Source organism: Sapajus apella, unplaced genomic scaffold (assembly GCF_009761245.1).
Source record: "Sapajus apella isolate SASKATOON/1434 unplaced genomic scaffold, GSC_monkey_1.0 scaffold34, whole genome shotgun sequence".
NCBI classification, from domain to species: Eukaryota; Metazoa; Chordata; class Mammalia; order Primates; family Cebidae; genus Sapajus; species Sapajus apella.
Genome location: NW_022436974.1, coordinates 8,115,623 through 8,133,886, shown reverse-complemented (window position 1 = coordinate 8,133,886; position 18,264 = coordinate 8,115,623). Strand labels below are relative to the sequence as shown.

Sequence of the window (18,264 nt, the reverse complement as noted above, 5' to 3'; positions counted from 1 at the left end):
GGAGTAAGCATAGAAAGTCAACACCAAAACAAAAGTATGCCAAATTGCAGGGTCTTTATTGCTGGCAGCCACGAAGGACTCGACTCACGTCTCTCCAACCCGTGGCCCTGAAAGGAGGGTGTCAAGACCTTTTATACCTATACAACTGTTATACTGGACCGAGCATAGAAAATTAACACCAAGACAAAAGTATGCCAAATTACAGGGTTTTTATTACCGGCGACCACAGAGGACTGACATCTCTCCAACCTGTGGCGTCGAAAGGAGGGTGCCAAGACTTTTTATACCCAAAAAACCACCTTGGGAGTGGGAGGAGCGGAGATGGGGATGAAAAGCCTTCAGACATTCTGAGGGCTAGTGGATTTTTTAAATCATCTCCTGGGCGGAGACAAGGGCTCTGGATATTCCAAGGGCCAGGGGACTTTTGTCATTCCATTTACTTAAGTGGTTTACAGAAGTCAAGGTAAACATTTGTTTACACATTATCTGGGTAAGGTGGAAATCACAGACCTTAGTTACTTATTACAAGTCACAGGAGCCAAGATGGCATGCGTTAGGACTGCTTGCCTGTCACATTAGGGCCACGGGAGCAGTTACTGATTAGCAAAGTTTAAGCAGCTTTACATAGTAGTTATTTCACAGAGCAAACTAGCAGTTTTATTTACAGAAGCCAAGGCCAGCAGTTATTGTGAGTAGAATGGGGCAGCCATTACAACTTAATTTTGGAAAACAGCTTTGTCTTGTATAAAATGGCATTGCTCAGGTTCTAACTTTAGGCTAGCTATCTTACACAACCACCTCAGGAGTGAAGGTGAGGGGTGGGGGTGGAGGTGAGGGGTTTCAGACATTCCGGGGGCTAGTAGATTCTGTAAATCACCTCCTGGGCAGAGATGAGGGTGAGGGGCTCCAGACATTGTGAGGGCCAGGGGACTTTTGACATTCTGATTGTACTTAAGCAATTCACAAAAGTCAAGATAAGCGTAGTTTACACATTGTCTGGGTAGTGGTGGGAGTTATAGACCTTAGTTACTTACTACAAGTCACAGAAGCCAAGATGGCGTGGGTTTGGACTGCTTGCCTGTCACATTAGGGTCACAGAAAGCAGTTTCAACAGCAAGCTGAGGTATGCTTGAGGTATGCAGTTTTATGGGACTTTTACTATGTCACACATTGACTTTCTTAAAAAAAAAAATCTGTTAAAATATCATAACTTTGTTTCAGCTAGGAGAAATAGGTACTATTTCAGAAGTACCGAATATTAAACCAGAAAGGGCTTGATTTAGGAACCAAACCCAACATGCCATAGTGGATCAAATAATGCAGAACCTTAGCTATTGAACTGAACTGCAGCATGGGTCTCAAGCCATTGCTTTCATTTTAACCTGGCTCACAAAAAGGTGGCCTTATTGTGTATATAAAGCCCTTTCAGTAGTCAAAATAAAAATAATAAATCTTCCTTTTTTTTTTTCTTTTTCTCATTTTTCTTTCCCACCACACCACCTTTTTTGGTATGTATGTAGGGGAATTTAACCATTTCAGAACCTCTGTTCCCCATAATTTGGAACTTTCCTTTGGATTTGATTAAGTCAGATAGTGTTGGTAAAACCCAATGGGAAAAATATCAAATCAACAACAAAAACAGAAACATAAAACAACGAAAACAGTTAAGGAAAACAAATGATTGCAAAACTTATATGATTACTGAGTACTCTTATGATAAACAGAAATTAAAACCAGCTGGTTGTTAACTTTAGCCAAGACAAAACCCCAATTCAGCTACTTACCTAGGGATGGGTCTCAGGCTGCTCTCTACCATCCTAGAAGCAAGAAAAAAACTCCCATCTTCCATGTTAGAAGCCAGTTCAGACTGCATAAAGGAGTTACCTGCCTCCCATCATCACGGAAGCAGGAAAACTTACCTTCCTTGTTGGAAGCAAGTCAAACTCCCAAAAATGGAGTTGTACAGCAAAACAAACTTTAGATCTTGACCAGATTTGGGGAGATCAAGTCCTTTCTGGAGGTGGTGCTTCCCGACCTCAGGAAAATTATGCTATTATTTTGACCATGAAGTTAGCTCATGCTGGTACTAAGCACCGATGAGAAATTTGTCAAAGGTCAGGAGCATCTCCACTCAGACTTCCTTCATGGTTGCCAAAATGTGAGCCCTGAAAATCTGAGACAGGTCTCAGTTTATTTTGCCAAGGTTAAGGATGTATGCCTGTGACCCAGCCTCAGGAGGTCCTGATGACATGTGCCCAAGGTGGTCAGAGCACAGCTTGGCTTTATACATTTTAGGGAGATATGAGTTATCAATCAACATATGTAAAATGAACATTGGTTTGGTTCAGAAAAGACAGAATGACTTGAAGCAAAAGAAGGACAACTCAAAGTGGGAGGGGGGCTTCCAAGTCACAGGTAGATAAGAGACAAATGATTACATTCTTTTGAGTTTCTGATTAGCCTCTCCAAAGGAGGCAATCACATATGCATTTATCTCAGTGATCAGAGGGGTGACTTTGAATAGAATGGGAGGTAGGTTTGCCTTAAGCAGTTCCCAGCTTGACTTTTGCCTTTTAACTTAGTGATTTGGGGGCCTGAAGATTTATTTTTCTTTCACAGAACATTTCCATCACTCCCAAAATTTCCTCTTGCAGTCTATCCTTTCCTCTGCTCTCAATCCTAGGTAATGTTGAATTGTTTTGTGTTAAGATAGATTCATTTGCATTTTCTGGACTGTCATATACATAGAATCATACAGTATTTAGCTTTTGTGTCTGAGTTTCTCCTGCCAGCAGGATTTTGAGATTCATCCACTTTGTGGATGAATCAATATTTTATTCCTTGCTATTCAATTTTATGGACATATTAGAGTCAGTGTATTCATTCATCTTTAATGAACATTTGTGTTAATTTTAGTTTTTGCTTATTGACATCAGTCTGTTATATATTGTCTTCAGTGCATTATTACTATCTGAAATTACTTTGTTCATCTGTTTGTTTATATTTGACTTTCTTCTTTTCCCCAACTAAGCCAACAGGAACTTATTTTCTTGTTCTTCACCTTATCTGCAGTGCCTGTGCATGATAGGAGCTCATGTATGAAGTATTCCAGGAATTTCATTCCTGGGCTATACTTGAAGCTTTCCTGAATTCATATACTAGCTATGGCATTATTGGCTATGTGACCTTGAGCAAATTGCTTTACCTCTCTGAACTTTAATATTTAAATTGAGTATTACCATACTATCTCACCAGGTTGTTGTAAAGATAAAGTTGAATTTCTAACACTAGAAAGCCAGTGCTGTCCTAAGTGCCTTACCTGTAATGACTCATTTAGTCCTTTAATCAGTTAATCAGCCCCATGAGGAAAGTACTATTATTTCTTTTTCTTTTTATTTATTTATTTATTTTTGAGACAGAGCCTTGCTCTGTTGTCCAAGCTGGAGTTCAGTGGAATGATCTGGCGCACTGCAATCTCCATCTCCTGGGCCATGCAATTCTCTTACCTCAGCCTCCTGAGTAGGTGGGATTACAGGCATGGGCCACCACACCCAGCTAATTTTTGTATTTTTAGTAGAGGTGGAGTTTCACCATATGGCCAGGCTGGTCTTGAACTTCTAATCACAAGTGATTCACCTGTCTCCGCCTCCCAAAGTGCTGGAATTACAGGTATGAGCTACCACACCTGGCCTTTTAAATTTTTAATACAGGCTCTCACTGTGTTGCCCCAGCTGGAGTGCAGTGGCACAACCTCAGCCTGCTGCAATCTCCGCCTCCTGGGCTCAAGAGATTCTCATGCCTCAGCCTCCCAGGTAGCTGGGATTACAGGTGCATCTCACCAGGCCTGGCTAATTTTTGTAATTTAAGTTGAGACAGGGTTTTGCCATGTTGGCCAGGCTAGTCTCCAACTCCTAGCCTTAAGTAATTTGCCCACCTCAGCCTCCCAAAGGGCTGGGGTTCTAGGCATGAGCCACGGAACCTGGCCAAAAAAGTACTATTATTTTCACTGTATCTGTTTTACAAATTGCAAAGCTGAGGCACAGAGTTGGTAGGTGGTAGAACTTCACTGGAACTCTGGCTGTTTAACTTATAAAATGCTTCTCCCCAAAATCTATAAATATTGAAAGGCCCAGAATAAAGGCAGAGTCAGAATAAAGGTACTTGTAACCTTAAAAAAAAAAACCCAAAACTCTTCCCCTCATCACTGTTATTCTGCTTCTCTATGCTATTAAATGAGTTAGTGTATGAAGTGCCTAGCACAGTATCCAACACATACTACCTTCACAATAAATACTGGTTTTTTTCCTTATGTACAAAGTCACAGAGTGAGATGCCAAACATCTCACCACTTACCTACACTTTGTGATCATATATGAAAGATTGTAGCAAGTAAAATTCAGCGGAATTTTGTAGATGGTGTCATACGGTATTATTTTCATCATCTTGACATTTTGGTTTCTTGAGTTTGAGACATGATTTAAGTACAGAAAAGAGTGGTATGATTGTCAGATAAATCAGTTTGACTTTGTATTATTTTAGTAAATTGGTTGTGAACAGTTGCTCATACTCATGTCCCAGAAAGGGTCTCCCAAGCCCTTTTTAAGGCATTCTTGAATCCTGAGAGTGGTCAGGCTAGCTTTGCGACTCACCAAGAACCACACAGGACCAGTAAATGACACAAGTATCAGCGTGGAACAGGTGCCAACCCTAAGGGATGGGTCAGCTATTTTTGAAATCCCCATTGCAAAATTATAACTGAGACAGTGAAAGAGATCGAACCTACCCAACTCCATCTTGCTTCTAACCTCCAAGCTGTCTTTGTTCATTCTTGGGAGTAGGCTAAACAAAATTTGGGAGGAAATTAGTTTATAGTTTAAAACAAAGACCTTAACAGCACTTTCCCAAAACAGATCTCCTTCTTACCTGGGGACTAGATTGCCTTTGCAGGATTAACAAATTAGTTGCAAAATTAGAAATTATGATTTAGGAGTCATATAGCTGGAGGCTACAAGATTCCGACCCTCCCTAAACTTCTCCTAAGATCAGTGCTTGAGATATTTTGCAGACCCTGCACTTGATGGATCAGCTGACACGACCCAGATCCGTAAACTGGCTCATCTGATCTTGCGGCCCCCTCCCAGAAACTAACTCAGTACAAGAAGATAGCTTCAACTTCCTATGATTTAATCTCTGACTCAGTCGATCAGCACTCTTGACTCACTGGCCTTTCTCCACCCCCACAAATTATCCTTAGAAACTCTGATAGCCCAATGCTTAGAGAGACTGATTTGAGTAATAATAAAACTCCTGTCTCCCACATAGTCAGCTCTGGGTTAATTACTCTTTCTCTATTGTAGTTCCCCTGTTTTGATAAATTGGCTTTTTCTAGGCAGTGGGCAAGGTGAACTCACTGGGCAGTTAAATTTTCAAATTTGAACCATACACTACCCTGCTAAAAATAACTATTTGAGAATATTCTTAGAGCTACAGGCTGTGAACTCTGTTTATAGCCTGTTAGCTGGTAGCCAGCTGGGGAGATGACCTTGGATCCAGGATGGGGCTAGAATTAAGGAAAATGGGCTGACTGTGCTCCCAGCAGTCTGACCTTGGGGGAACTAGTCTAGGCTGTACCCTGTCTTCAATGACACTGGTGGGGTAAAAAGCAAAACCAATTACTCTGTTGACCCTCTGGCAGCTTCCAGTCTCACTGGCGAGGTATAACAGCTAACCAGGCCAGACCTCAGTTTTAGAATGTGAGTTATGTGAGTGTTATGTGAGAGGGTCTGAGGCACACAGCATGGCATCTCTAGAGCAGAGGCAGGGGGGAGGGGAGAGGAGATGACAGGCACCAAAAATATTTTCCTAGAGTAGGTAAGTCCTGGTTTTGACTGATCTGTTCCAGGGCTGACTACATGGCAGTATGGCCTTAGCAATTGTACAAGTTTCATGCTCAGAGGGCCTCATATGCTTGAACTAATGTCTGTTGTTACCATATTGAAATTATCCATAATTTTTTAGCAAGGAGGACTGTGTTTTTATTTTTTAATGGGTACCACAATTTATGTCCTGATCACCCCTAATAGGTTACTTCCAGCATTTATTACTTTTCCCCTGAGCATTTATTATTTTTCTTCCCAAACAAACTTCTCTTTTAGTCCTCATCTCAGCTACCAGTGCTTACTTCCTCCCTGTTGTTTGGACTTAAAACCTCAAGGCAGGTGTCACGCATGCCTCACCCTAGCCATTGACACCTAAATGATTCAAGACCTGAAGCTTATTCCTTTAAATAACTTGCTAACTCCTGATTTTCACCATTTCCAGAGCCACACACGTAGCACAGGCTTACCTTGTCTTTTGTCTAGTCTCTAGATTCTTGCTTTCTGGTGTACTTGAACATCAGCGTAACTTGAGAGTTTGTTAGAAATGCAAAACCTTGGGCCGCATCCTAGATCTGCATTTTGACAAAAACATTAGGTGATTCTCATTCAGTGGAAGTTTGAGAAGTCTAGTAAGTAGCTCTGGACTTTGGATTTATATTAAGATCACCTAAAAACAAAAACAAACAAACAAAAAAGATCACCTGGGGAGATTTTTAAAATACAAATGATTAGGTCCCATCCTTAGAGATTCTGATTTAATTAGTTTGCATCAGTGTTATTTTAAAGCCCTTCCTTTTTACTTGTTTTAATCATCTATTACTATGTAACCAATTACCCCGAAACATGTTTATGATCTCACATTTTCTGTGTTTAGGAATCCAGACACAACTTACTGGGTCCTCTGCTTCAGGATTTCTCACAAAGTTGTAGTCAAGGTGTTGGCTGAGGGGCTCTCACATGGCTGCAGTCCAGGTTCCACAGAGCAGGTTTTGCATCCAAGCTCACTCAGTGGTCGTTGGCAGGACACAGGTCCCCACAGGCTGTTCACCTGATAAGATATTCTCTTTCTTGTTGACTGTTAGCTAAGAAATCACCTCATTCCTTTCCAAGGGGCCTCTCCAACTTGGAAGCTTGCCTCATCAAGTCAGCAAAAGAGTCTGCTAGCAAGATGAAAACCATGATCTTTTAGAACTCATTTATGAAAATGTTATTTATTACTTTTGCCATATTCTGTTTATTAGAAACAAGCCACTAGTCTAGCCCATCCTCTAAATGAAGGGGCTGGCTGGGCATGGAGGCTTATGTCTGTAATCCCAGCACTTTGGGAGGCTGAGGCAGGAGGATCTCTTGAGCCCAGGAGTTAAGAGACCAGCCTATGCAACACAGTGAGAACCTGTCTCTACAAAAAAAAAAAAAAAAAAAAATTAGGACGAAAAATAAATGGGGAGGTTCATGTAAGAGTGTGACTGCTAAGAGGCAGGAATCCCCAGGGAACATAATGGGAGTTTGTCTATCCCACCACCCAGGTGGTTCTGTTACCAGTTGAAGGTATCCAGATTCTTGGTTTCTTAAACAAGTAATTGGACAAAATATACAAACAAAACAAAAAAAGAATGAAGCAACAAAAGCTGAGATTTATTGGAAACAAAAGTACACCCTGTAGTTGTACAGGCCTGAGCATAGGGGCCCAAGGGCTACATTATAGAATTTTCTGGGGTTTAAATACCCTCTAGAGGTTTCCATTGGTCTCTTGGTGTATGCCCTATGTAAATGAAGAGGATGAAGTAAAGTTACAAAGTCATTTACGCGGTGTTTACCCTAAGTAAATGAGGAGGATATTTTCTGTAATCACTGAAGTGTTTCTGTTTGATTTAGTTCTAGGAAAACTGATTGAATCAGCTTTATGTTCCCTGCCTCCAGACCCTATTCTCTTTCTTCAGTTTCCCCTGAGAGATGTGATCCCCATAAATTTTTATGGAGGCAGAGGGACTGATGGTCTTTCTTCTGTAACTGCTTCATGCTGGCTTAGGGCATAGTATCTACCCACTGAGGGTCATGGAACTCTTGCCCTGCTCTGTCTAGTGGAGGCAGGGCAGCTCCTTGATGTTCAGGGATGGTGCCTTCACCTGGAACTGGCTGGAACCCTTGTCACATGAACATCTGAAGCTTGATGGTCTCTAGGCAAGAATAAGTGAATTTAGTTAAAAGATTTAATGGCGATTCCAGGGGGTGGATACCTATGCTGTCAGGAATGTTTGTTATAGAGGTTTGCTGAGAAAAACAAAAATTTGTTATATTCTCTTCTAGGATCTTTGTGTTTCCTCAAAATCTTAGCATGAGTGACTCCATATTGGTTTGGTTTGGTCTGTTGGGGCCTAGTATATGAGCTCAGTTCAAAACAATGGCCTCCCATAATTTTGTCAAAGAGGATTCCCCATTTTTGATCAGGTTCTCACTTAAGTGAGAGTGTGACCAAAACTTAGGTACTTAGCACACTCTCAGTTACCCTCATTTTGGTTTCTGGTTGCAGCATGTCATTCATAGGTTTTGATGTCTTCATGGTCACACATTTCTTTCAGCTCTTGCCATTCTGGCTGAAGAGAGACCATTTGGCATTCTAGAGATGACTGCATGCAAACATTTAAAACCTTTGAGAGAATACAGCACACCAGGGACACTATTATTATGACTATCAGGAGGATGATACCAAGAGTTTGGAGTATGCTCATTACCCAGGGTCCCCATAAACCAAACCTCCTAAAATCAAATAGATCAAATAATGAGATAGATAAAGAGTCTGCTCACTGTACTAAGCAGCCTCTTTGTTAATCTGCTGCAAGCGAATCTCTATAATGCCCAATGTTTACTCCATAGGCCGTAAGTGTCAGCAGCTGCACAGATACTCCTCTGTTCAGCCAATTCTATCATAACCTTCACAAGAGAATTTAGTCTGTTGCATAACATAAGTAGAATCTGCTATAGAGCTTATCATAAGGGATGCATTTGTAATCATTGCTTCTTTTACTCTAAACCATGGAAAAGAACCTAACAAATGATACCCTTCTAGAAGAGTAAAGCCCTCCTGGCATTGTTCTGTTTAACCCATGATTTGGGTTAAGAGGACTGAACCAGTGTTCTGTTTCTGACTGACTATGGGCCAATGTATGAACCATTAAAGTTTCTCACCTACACTGGGCCTTCGTTTTTTATCTATCGAGGTATAAGGTAATCCATGTACAAAACTGACTGCAAACTCCTTCACAAATAAGAGTATACCTGATAAATACACATAGTAGACCCCCTTTCCAGTTCTATTGTTTATAGATGCATAAACAAGGGAAAAAATATTCAGAGTTTCATGATAGTAGAGAAGTCTTGGTCCATGATCTTGGGTAAAGCTGTTCACATCAAGGATGCCATCTTCTTCTGGGGAGCAAATTTCGTGGTTAGTTTTACCTTAAGGGTAAAACTTAAGGGTTCCAATGGGGTACAGTCCCAAGAATGTGGAGGGATCCTTCTCAGTTGTGAGATTATAAAGCCAAAGTTCAAGGTCCTGAAGTTTTGCTGTAGTGTGGATGGCAAAGACAGTCTTTCTTTGCTGTTCTCAGAAAATCCAATATTCAGGTTCTAGATAGTGAGGGGGTTGATTGTCCTCAGTCAGTGAACCATGAAAAGCTTTCTTTACCTCATGAAAATACACTGTAGCATAATAGTCTACTGTTATAACAACATCAGCCCTCTTGCTTTTTTTTTTTTTTTTTCTGAGATGGAGTTTCACTTTGTCACCAAGGCTGGAGTGCAGTGGTGCTATTTCTGCTCACTGCAGTCTCTGCCATCTGAGTTCAAGGAATTCTCCTGCCTCAGCCTCATGAGTAGCTGGACTACAGGCATGTGCCACCATTTTTAGTAGAGAGCATGTGGTCCACAAAAGCTTTCATACAACCAGAAAACTTGCATTTAAAATAACAATGGAATGAAATCCCTTTATAAAATGTTTAAATGGCCCATCACGTAACCAAATGTACCTGAAGCTTTGATTGTTTTCTCAGGAATATGGGACCAAACATTGATTATAAGCTATTTTAGCAATTTATAAGTCACCACACCTATACATTCAATTTGGATTATTTTATCTTTTCCATGACAAGTCATGGAATGCAGAACTTTTAATAAGAAAAGCTTTAAGAACACAGGAAGGACTAGGTGGCCATTCTGGTTCTCCATGAGCCCATGCTTAATTAATACAGCTAGTGCTCGACTTACGACCACGGTCAGGACTGTGGACCGGTCATAACACGATTTGGTCATAAGTTGAGTAGGCTATATGTACAGTTGAAATGGTGCACGCGGAGATGGTAGTGCTGCCGTAGCTGGTCCGCACTGTCGTACGCCCAGCTGGGCAACGTTTGTGCTGCCAGACGCGGAGCAGTCGTGGCTAGCGATTGTGGTCGTAAAGTCGAATGGTCATAAGTTGCATAGGTGGTAAGTCGATCAATACCTGTATTAGATTTATATCCTCTTGAATACCAGTTGTTTCTCCAAATGAGGTGCATAGCATTGATAATTTATGGGTTATCATAAGTAATCTGACTTAGACTGTGGAGTTCATTCGAATTGTAAATCTAAACAATTTCAATATCAGATGGTTTAATATAAAAATCTGACAAAGTCTTTTCTTGGTATTCAATTTTTTGTTCTACTTGAGTTAGAAGCTTTATACAAGGAAATTTGGTTATTTCTGTGGTTTATAATAATATAATAACCATAATTATGATTGATAGTATGTAGTCAAACATATTAGAATGATAGAAATTCCATACAATTTTTCAACATCTTTTAATATTCACTAAAATATAACCGGAAGAAGATTAAACTTTTTTTCACTTTTCTTACATATCTTGTATGTAAAACTGTTTCTTTGGTAGTCTCAATTGCATGTAACAATGTTAACTCTTAGTGACTGCTACTTTTGGTGAAAACCTTGCTAAGTTTGGGATTTTAATTATGTACTAGATGTGGAGCCTAGGACCCAGGCAGAAGTGCAGATTAGGCCTGACTCTTTTCAGCATCTAACTCCATATGTCTCAGGTTTTACCTAGTTGTAAACTAGGCAGGTTGTACAGTTAAGAGCCATAGTGGCATTTTTTTTTTTTTTTGAGATGGAGTTTCACTCTTGCTGCCCAGACTGGAGTGCAATGGCGTGATCTTGGCCCACTGCAACCTTTGCCTCCCGGATTCAAGTCATTCTCCTGTGTCAGCCTCCCGAGTAGCTGGGATTACAGGCATGCGCCAACACAGCTGACTAATTTTGTATTTTTAGTACAGATGGGGTTTCTCCATGTTGGTTAGGCTGGTCTCAAACTCCTGACCTCAGGTGATCAGCCTGCCTCGGCCTCCCAAAGTGCCGGGGTTACAGGTGTGAGCCACAACACCCAGCCCATAGTGGCATTTTATGAGGCATTTAGTAGGCCTAATCACCTTTAAATTGTACATTTATTGCATAAATTATCTTTCACAAATTCTTTTATGACTTACAGAAACCATGTGTGGACTTTCTGACTTGTTCTAAATATCCCTCTTTTAAACAACCAGTTATTTTACTTTAGGACAAGAATTTAACATATAAGATACTTTCTTGTATAAAATCTTTTTTCTTTATAACCCTCTATGCATAGCTAGGGAACATGTCTAATTTCACATTTCTAGACCTTATCTAGAGTCTAATACTCCAAAATAAGTAGAACAACTTTTAAAAGTCAAAGAAGCTGTTTATGACCTTAAAGCAGTTAGCAAATCTATTATCTGACCTGTATAATTAGGCCAAATGTTTACATTTTTAAAGATATTTTTATTTTACCAATAATCTTTAAAACTGTCTTTATTTCCCAAAGATCACTTAAGTCACATGAAATAAACAAATGGCATTACACTTTTTACTTTTCTCACCAAATATTTGGTTTAAGGTCTTATTATTAAACCAATTAATTAAAGCTCTTTTATATTACACACAACACATATAAATACAGAGACAGACGGAAGATAATAAACTCATTTCCTAAGCCAGGAATTTAACACTAACTCTGGGCTACCATTGTGAAAAGAGAAAACATGGTTACAAGGTCAAGCTCCTAAGGACATGACTGACCAGTTTGCTGAGCCATCTTGAACAGCAGGCCTATGGGGCCCTAGGCATGCATTTTATCCTAAGGTATCCCTCTTTATGGCAGAACAATACAGAAAAACACATAAAGCGCGAGATTCTCTACAGCTTAAGACCAGCCTCAGAATTCTTTTTTGTACTAATTAAAACCTTACAGAGGAGATAAACAGTGACTTTTACCATTCATTTCACCAATTTGCACAGAGAGAGAGGGAGAGGCCAGAGTCTGACTGTTAATAAATTTTTACCTTTTTGCTGTCATGTCAGGTTTCTGGGTTCCCTCTCTCTGAGCAGCCCTAGCGACGCTGCTTGACTGTATGCAAACAAATAAATTGTCATGAATTAAGAATATTCACAGCCGGGCGCGGTGGCTCAAGCCTGTAATCCCAGCACTTTGGGAGGCCGAGGCGGGTGGATCACAAGGTCAAGAGATCGAGACCATCCTGGTCAACACGGTGAAACCCCGTCTCTACTAAAAATACAAAAAATTAGCTGGGCATGGTGGCGCGTGCCTGTAATCCCAGCTACTCAGGAGGCTGAGGCAGGAGAATTGCCTGAACCCAGGAGGCGGAGGTTGCGGTGAGCCGAGATCGCGCCATTGCACTCCAGCCTGGGCAACAAGAGCGAAACTCCATCTCAAAATAAATAAAAAAAAAAAAAAAAAAAAAAAGAATATTCACAAAGAGTTTTCAAACTTTAGAGAAAAATATGACTCAAAAATCTGTCTATGAAAGTATAGTTAACACACTTAAAGAATCAGGAAGACTAAAATCTAAAAAGTTAGTTTAAGGTTAAAAAGCTGGTGTGCTTCATTAATTCTTGCAGGCCTAACAAAGGTAGCCTAGGAATTCTATGTAAATGGAACAAATGATAACTTGCTAGAAATGCGTAGGAAACAACATATGTATTCATAGAACCAAATAAAAGCTTTCCACTAGAAACTTAAAAAAACTTATGATTTTATATACACATACACAAGCAAAATCAGAGGAGAATAAATAGCAAACAAGTGAAAACTAGAAGCAAAAACAAACTGGAAACCAACTCTAATTTTTTTCTACCCAGTCTACCCTGGAGGGTACAGTATTACTCAGGGCCCCCAAAAACTGACCTAATGAATATGTTATTCCTGATACACAATTCAACATCCTTAAGTTTGTCAATATCATCATACATCCTGTGCAATCAAGAAATTCACTCTAGGCACTTGACTAATAAGTTCTTGATATGGTTTGGATCTGTGTCCCCAACCAAGTCTCATCTTTAATTGTACTCCCATAATTCCCATGTGTTGAGGTAGGGATCCACTGGGAGATAATTTGAATCATGGGGCATGAATAAGTCTCACAAGATCTGATGGGTTTATCAGGGGTTTTCGCTTTTGCATCTTTCTAATTTTTTCTTTTGCTGTTTCCATGTAAGAAGTGTTTTATGCCTCCTGCCATAATTTTGAGGCCTCCCCAGCCATGTGGGATTAAACCTCTTTTTCTTTCCAGTTTTGGGTATGTCTTTATCAGTAGCATGAAAATGGACTAATATGGCTGGAAGTGGTGACTGATGCCTGTAATCCCAACACTTTGGGAGACTGAAGTGGGCAGATCAAAAAGTCTGGAGTTTGAGACCAGCCTGACCAACATGGTGAAACCTCATCTCTCCTAAAAATTTGAAAAGAAAATTAGCCAGGCATGGTGGTGTGGGCCTGTAAACCCAGCTACTCAGGAGGCTGAGGCAGGAGAATTGCTTCCATCTGGGAGACGAAGGTTGCAGTGAGCTGAGACTGTGCCACTGCTCACCAGTTTGGGCAACAGAGTGAGATTCTTGTCTCAAAAACAACAAAAAAAACCAAACCCAAAAATACAAAAATTAGCCAGGCATGGTGGCACATGCCTGTAATGCCAACTACTCAGGAGGCTGAGGCAGGAGAATCGCTTGAACCCAGTAGGCAGAAGTTTCAATGCTCCACTGCACTCGAGCCTGGGAGACAGAGTGAGACTCTGTCTCAAAGAAAAAAAAAAAAAAGAAAATGGACTAATACAGTTCTACAGTGCCAGCACTATCCATACAAAACAGTAAACATAGTGTGAAGCAATGCAGGCATATATGTGAAATTTGGCTCACCACACTAAATACGGCTTCATGTTTAACTGTATTAAAAAAGACTTGCCAAACTGCTGATGCATTTCTTTATAATACTTCTTATGTTATTTTAATGAAGACTAAGAGCATTAACTATGAAAATGTTAATTAGCCAAGTGTCTCTCATTCTCTATCAGGTTTTAAAGAATATTATCTAAATATTTTCCACATCTTTCTCCCCTACTTACTGGTTCCTTACTACATTTTTTATAAATAACCTTTTCAAATCTATAATTTGAACTTTTAGATAACTTCTGAATTAGACAAAATTATTCTTTTTCTCACTAATAACAAAATGCTTTTGGCACATTTTGTGTACAGAATTATGTGTTAACTAGAATTCTTATCCTTAGTAACCTAATACTTTAGTGAAACCCTAAAAAGCAAGAAATCCTAGAACTATCACATATGGATGTTTATAGATAACAATTCTATAAATTTTAGAAATATATTTCCCCATATCACAACCTTTCTTAACTGGAAATGACTCAGATACTCAATGAGCACCAAAAATAATTTTAAGATTTTAATTTACATTAAAATTTACCTAAAACATTTATTCCATTCACTGTATTCAATTCTTTCACTTTTAACAGTTTATCTGGATTACTTCTCTAAACTGAGATGTTAGACACTATCATTTAAAGTTAGTTATTTCCTTGTTAACCATGATTTTAATAGCAGTAAACATCAGGTACTTACTTAAACCTAAGAGCCTCAAAGTTAAATACACAAGTATTTTTCTCAGTAACTCAGAAGATTTAGCTAGCATTAAATCACTCTAATTTGTCAAAAAAAGGCACACAAACCAAGATTATTTTGTTTTGGCTGGGTTTATCATTTTATAACCTCTGCCAAACACTAACATCTCAAAATATCTAGCAGAGCCAGATCTAAAATTCAGACAAAACTGTATGCTGACAGTTCTGAAGTTATTTCTATTTTTATTTTATTAGTAATTTTAAAGCCAGCTTATTTAGTAAAGTTATACTTAAGTCACATGAACTTGAAAATTGCTTAGACTTATTTATGTAATTTATGAGCACTCTTTTACTCACAAGCTAGTTTGATAGACAACACATATAACAATAAGCATAGATACGAATAAACACATCTAGACGTGCATACACACACACAAATAAAGATCCAATAGCTTGGCACCCTAGCCATGAGATAGCAATACAAGCTTGCTGGTTTTTGTTTGTTTGCCCCAATAGATAATCCTATGAGGGCTGTGAACCAAAATTTTAGGTAAAGCAGTTTCCATGGAAGTTTAATTTTTAAAGACCAAACCTCCCCAGAGTCCAAAGAAAACTGGGGCCAAACAGCATCAAAGGTGCACATCACACATTAACCAGCCCTTCTGCTTAGAACAGCAGAACAAAAGCCTGGATATGTGCAACACCATCCCACTTTCCCATTCATAGTAAACTCCAGATTTCAAACAATATTGGGGCCAAACTGTGAGGGAACATTCTAAGGAGAGTTTAGTACGAGACTTCAGAAACTCTGCCGAGGGTATCTCCTTTGGAGAGGTAGAGGTCTGGAGGATCCCCCACGGAATTCCCCTTTGGGGTCCAATTTTAGCATGTCAGACATCTTTGACCTTGGGTGGCTATTGGTGACGCTTTGCATGTTTTCTTTTCATAGGCAATGGCCTACTATGAGCTTTGTAAGCCCATGCTTCCCAATGCTTCCCTTTCCACTAGAGTGATAGCCATGAACTGTAATAATAGGAACTGGAGGCTGGGTGGACCTCTTTTGTCCTCAGCAAGTAGAGTGTGGGAAGGGAAGAATTTAGCATAAGACAAGAAGGTTTAAGTTGCCTGAAACATATGTGGGTTTACTCGAAGCTGTGCCACATGTAGGAATAAGGGACTACAACCAGCAAAGTCAGAAAAGAGTCCTTCCCCATTCCAGATAGGGCAACTATTCTCATTCACTCCTTGGCCTCCAGGCAACAATGGGGAGTTGCCCAGCCAGTTGCCTTCAATTTCCAGGGAGCTGCTAGTAAACAGCTATGAAAGACTGAAAAGGAAAGAAAAGGAGAAAAAGGAAAAAGACCCAGGTCCCTTAAGTGAACCAGGCAGTGGTGGTTAGGCACCTCCACATAGAAACCCCTTAGTTTCACTAGCCATAGCCAGAAACCTGTAGGGTGGTTCCGTGTTTATGTGCTGCCCACCAAGAGTCCTGAGTTGGAAAGAAAAAGAGAGGGGGTGAGATTTCCCTATATGGAAGAGAAAGGAAAAGGTGAAAAATAAATCCTATATTTTAGGCTTACCTCCTGGCTGGCTCACCAAAATATGTTACCAGTGAAGGGTATTCAGGTTTTTGGCATGTTGAACAAAGAATTGGACAAAATGCACAAAGCAAGGAAAGAATGAAGCAACAAAAGCCGAGATTTATTGAAAATGAAAATACAGCCCTCAGGGTGGGAGCAGGCCTGAGCATAGCAGCTCAAGAGCCCCGTTACAGAATTTTCTGAGGTTTAAATAACCTCTAGTGGTTTCTATTGGTTACTTGATGTATGCCCAATGTAAGTGATGAAGATAAAGTTACAAAGTCTTTCTTTTCTTTTTTTTTTTTTTTTTTTTGAGATGAGTTTCACTCTTGTTGCTCAGGCTGGAGTGCAATGGCATAATCTTGGCTTACCACAACTGCTGTCCCCAGGTTCAAGCAATTCTTCTACCTTAGCCTCTTGAGTAGCTGGGATTACAGGCATGCGCCACCACGCTAGGCTAATTTTATATATTTTGTAGAGATGAGGTTTCTCCATGTTTATCAGGCTGGTCTCAAACTCCCAACCTCAGGTGATCTGCCCACCCTCAGCTTCCCAAAGTGCTGAGATTACAGATGTGACCTACCATGCCCAGCCTACAAAGTTATTTACTTGGTGTGTGCCCTAAGTAAATGGAGAGGATATTTTCTGTCATAGCTGAAGTGTTTCCATTTGATTTAGTTCTAAGAAGTCAGCGTGAATCAGCCTTATGTTACCTGCCTCCAGACTCTATTCTCCTGCCTCAGTTCTAACGTGTACCAGGGTTGAGAACCACTGCTCTTGAACAAGAATGTGAAGAAGCCCATCCCTTACCTTAACTCAGGCTAAATAGTAATGGAAGCTTGGAGAGATGAATGGGATTGTGGGGCTATATCTGGGCTCTATGGGAAAAGTGTGGTAATCGAATAGTTATGTCTGCCAAGGTCAAGGCATGTCTCAACAAACAAACAAACAAACAAACAACTTGCTTGCAATGTCAATTGTTCTAAGCCTCATTTTATGTCCTTCCTCAAATAATATTACAAATAATAGCTAATACCTTTTGAGGGCTTACTAAATACCAGGCACTGTTCTGAGTGCTTTACATTTATTATAGCATATAACCTTACGAAATTCTTATGAGGTAAGTTACTATTAATATCTCCATTTCCATAAGCCAAGAACGGAAAAAGAAATGCTGCACTTCCCCACTCATATGTGGATGCTAAGAAAGTGGATTTCAGAAGTAGAGTAGAATAGTGGTTATGAAAGCTGGGGAAGAGTAGGAGGATGGGTACAATACTCAGAGGTTGGTGAATGTATACAAGTTTACTGCTAGATATGAGGAATAAGCTCTAGCTTTCTATAGCACTGTAGGGTGACTATGATTAACAACAATTTGTTGTATGTTTTCAAATAGCAAGAAGAGCAGATTTTAAATGTTACCAGCACAAAGAATAAATGTTTGAGATGATGAATATGCTAATTATCCTAATTTGATCATTATACATTATATACATGTATCAAAATATCACATTGTATCTCATAAATATGTATAATTGTTAAATGTCGATTAAAATAATAATAAAAGCAATCCCCCCCCCATTTATAATGTGGAAATTGAAGCCATGACAGTTTAATCATTTACCTGGATTACACAGCTAGTCAGTGGCAGAACTGAGATTCAAACCTAGCTGATCTGGCTCCAGAGCCCATGCTCTTAAATCACTAACTCAATGTAAAAAACCTTCCATTTCTACACATTTCCATTTATGTCTGTTATGGCATTACCATCTCTAATAGGGAAAAAATTAGAAACACCATGCTTTTCA

The 18,264-nt window shown here is 39.7% G+C and overlaps 1 long non-coding RNA gene across 1 annotated transcript; it reads right to left on the bottom strand.

Annotated features, from left to right (window-relative positions):
• Positions 1 to 503: 503 nt before the first annotated feature.
• LOC116563188 lies at positions 504 to 17,888 on the bottom strand. The gene is made up of 3 exons (XR_004274266.1): positions 17,879 to 17,888; positions 13,747 to 13,753; positions 504 to 766 (listed from the first exon to the last, which is right to left on the bottom strand). It is a non-coding gene; the product is annotated as an uncharacterized LOC116563188 (long non-coding RNA).
• Between the last annotated feature and the right edge of the window lie 376 nt (positions 17,889 to 18,264).